The sequence below is a fragment of the Tamandua tetradactyla genome, chromosome X (assembly GCF_023851605.1).
Source record: "Tamandua tetradactyla isolate mTamTet1 chromosome X, mTamTet1.pri, whole genome shotgun sequence".
Classification (NCBI taxonomy): Eukaryota; Metazoa; Chordata; class Mammalia; order Pilosa; family Myrmecophagidae; genus Tamandua; species Tamandua tetradactyla.
Window position 1 is genome coordinate 145531058 of NC_135353.1, and position 3453 is coordinate 145534510.

The window sequence follows — 3453 nt, forward strand, 5'->3', positions numbered from 1 at the left end:
GTGAAGGCAATAAACTTTTCCGTCAGAATCTCACTATCAGAAGATTTATTATAAAAGCAAGTTTGAGGATGAATTCAACAGACATCAAATAGCATGAGCAAATATTTATTAGTCAGAAAACACAAAAGTAGTTCAGACAACCTTTTCTATAAAGCCAGTAGTTCCAGGTCTCAGTCCTTTTGGGTGCTCCTATCACAGCTTGCCAAAAGCTTCACAGGAGGAAGACACAACAATCTAGAGGTATGATTCCAATAAATGTATGATCAACATCAGGCATAGACTATCCCATAAATTATTGGCTGGACACAGAACAATTTCAGATTCAAGCTAAGGAAACCAAGGAGAGAGAAATCAAGGAAACGAAGAGGAGAGCAGACTTTTGATTTTTCTATTCCATCCATGCAAGGTTGCAAGTGTCTCCAATATATATTTTAATGAATCCACATATTCTGGATATTTATATGTCAGTACAGGGTACTAGCATAAACCAAATGGTATAGTCAAATTTGGTTTGGGTTAAAGAAAAAGACCTCTTTCATTATAAAAGGAAACCCAGTTGAAAATGAAGTTTCAAGCTCTCAATACATTTTGTCCGATGTTTGTATATGAAAATTACACCCGTAAAACACAGCATAACATTAAGTAAAAAAAGTGAAGGAAAAGTTTCAAGCTACATTCCAAACACAATTTATAGAACTTCATAAATACATGTTGAAATGCACATTAAGTATAAACAAATAGGATGTTTGGGATTTGGGGGAGTGGCAAATAGGTTTTGTGTGTTGATCAGTCAATTTTTTGATCCAACTGAATTACATATGAAATTTGAAAGAAACCTGTTTGTAAGTCAGACATTACTATTGACCCCAATATTTCGCTTTCTTTTTCAGCAGTTCAGGGTTCTTACTACCCATGAATTTGAGAGAAGCATTGTCAATGAAGGAAGTAGGAGTTCTTTTCTCCTGAAAGATTTTTCTCTTCTCTTGTTTTAGGAGAAATTAGGGGAGGGGGAATGTCATCCCATCTTGCTTCCTATAGGATTCCTTATTTAACTCTGATCATTCCCCCATGAAGTCTTTTCCAAGCACTGAAACTGTCAGCTTTTACTTTATAAAGATGTACTTCTCTGACATTTTGCTTTATAAAGTGTTGTTTAGTATTTTTTCTGTGTTTGCATTCTGCTTCCTCAAGTAGGATATTGAATCCTTGAGGGAATGTGTTTTATTTTGCATTTCCTTACAGTTCTGCAGGCACTTGGTGCTCAGTAAGGACTGATGTAGAAACTAAACTCTGATGTTTCAAATGCACAGAAAGTACACATTTGTAGATACCTTCCTTTTCGTCAGAGAAAGAATATAGCTACCAAATTTCCAAGCAGAGTCTAAATCCTTGCACTTAGAATTCTGAGTTTTCATTAAATAACGTTAGAGGAAAAGATTTGTCCACATTTGGACCAGATGATTATTTTAGCTGGTTGTAAGACAGTTCATGGGCATCATTCTTGTCTTAGGGACCCAGCACAGAGACAACAAAGCCAAGAAAATTCTGCATACTATTTAGGTCCAAATGCAAAAGAAAAGCAAGAACTAAAGATAAAGTCGTGGTGTAAAATATCTCTTATTCTACACAACTTTCTACTTTTGTCTAACTGGGAAAAGAAGGAAGGATTTGGGAATGGATGGAATACTATCAGGGTCACAAAACTAGAGCCCACTGTTATGGTTAGGTTCCTGCATCAACTTTGCCAGGTGATGGTGCAAGGACATTTCATAGCTGACCAATAAACCAGAAGTCTGGTTTATTAAATAATCAGCATGTTGATTGCATCTGTGGCTGATCACATCTGCAGTCGGCTAAGTCGAGAGCCTTCTGCAACGGAAAGAGAAGTCAGAAGAGAGAATCTATCTCTTTGCTTCAGCCAGCCAGCTTCTCCTAGGGGATGTATTGAACATCTTCACGGGAGTGACCAGCTCATGGCCTGCCCTGTGGAATTTGGACTTGTTCATCCCCACAGTTGCATGAGACACTTTCATAAAATCTCATGTTTACAGGTATCTCCTGTTGGTTCTGTTTCCCTAGAGAATCCTGACTAATACACCCGCAAACCAAATCTAGCTGACAGCCTACTTTTGTAAATAAAGTTTTATTGGAACATAGCCACATCCATTATTTTACATATTGTCTGTAGCTGTGTTGAAGCCACAATGGTTCTGTTGAGCAGTGGTCACAAAGACCATATAACCCACAAAGTATAAATTGTAAAGAAAATGTTTGTTGACCCCAGGAATACTACATCCATGGAATAGGTTTGGTTTTTTTTTTTTTAACATCTTGATTTTTAAGTATTGCTTTAAATTTTAAGAATAAAATAAAGAAAGACAGAAAAATGTAAAAGGCTGGCTTCTGCTATAGTAGAAGTGTAGAAGTATGGAAGTGCTTTTGAGGTCTTGATTCCTTTTATGGTATAATTTGAGACACATAACTGTGCTCCCCCAAAGTCTTCTTTCCTAGTAGACTTTAAGGAATCTACTATTACAGATTTTCTCAATTTAAGCAAAATCTTTTAAAATATAAATGCACTCATGGGGTGTTGAGTCAGGGTTCTCTAGAGAAACAGAACCAACAGGAGATATCTGCAAATATGAGTTTTAGACACTTTACTGTCTCGTACAACTGTGGGAACACGAAAACCAAAAGTCTGTAGGGCAGTCTGCGAGGCTGGCAACTCTGATGAAGGGTTTCAAAGAACTCCACAGGAGAGGTTCACTGACTGAAGAAGCAGTGAAAATTCTCTCTTGTCCCTTAAAAGTCTTCAAATCCGACTGATTGGATTCTCTCGTAGTGGAGGACAAACTCTTAGCTGATCATAGATGTAATCAATCACAGATGCAATCAGCTGACTGAGGATTTAATAAACCAGTTTTCTGGTTTATCAACCAGACATGAAATATCCTTGCAGTAGCAGTTAGACCAATGCTTGCTTGACCAGACAACTGGGCACCATCACTTGGCCAAGTTGACACTGAACCCAATCATCACACGGGGCAATGCCCATTAATCTATTATCATTCTTTTTTTTTTTTTTTAGGGGAGAGCATGAACACAGTCCCCCACTACTACAAATTGTGCAGTCGAGTTTCCCACATTTGGGGGAATCGTAGGGGTCAGCACATCCAGAGTACAATGGATAAGCCTCGCCCTGGGAAAACCACCTTCGTGATCATGGTATCTTCCCTGCCAGGTAAGTGTCTATTATCATTCTTTATCTGTTCCTCTTTTTTTGGTGTGTGTGCAAATTAATCTCCTACTTCTCCTCCCTGTAAGACAAGAAGGGAGAATAACAAAGTAATCAATATAAGAATTGAGAGTTGGGCTCAAAATATGGAGGAAACTGCAAAGAAGGAATGAAATTAACATACACTTTATGTCATTGGAAAACACACAATCCTGTGA

General features: G+C 37.8%; 1 non-coding gene across 1 annotated transcript; it reads right to left on the reverse strand.

The window, feature by feature from the left end:
* Positions 1–3085: 3085 nt before the first annotated feature.
* On the reverse strand, positions 3086–3249 carry LOC143672232 (U1 spliceosomal RNA). Its single transcript, XR_013169701.1, has one exon. It is a non-coding gene; the product is annotated as a U1 spliceosomal RNA (small nuclear RNA).
* Between the last annotated feature and the right edge of the window lie 204 nt (positions 3250–3453).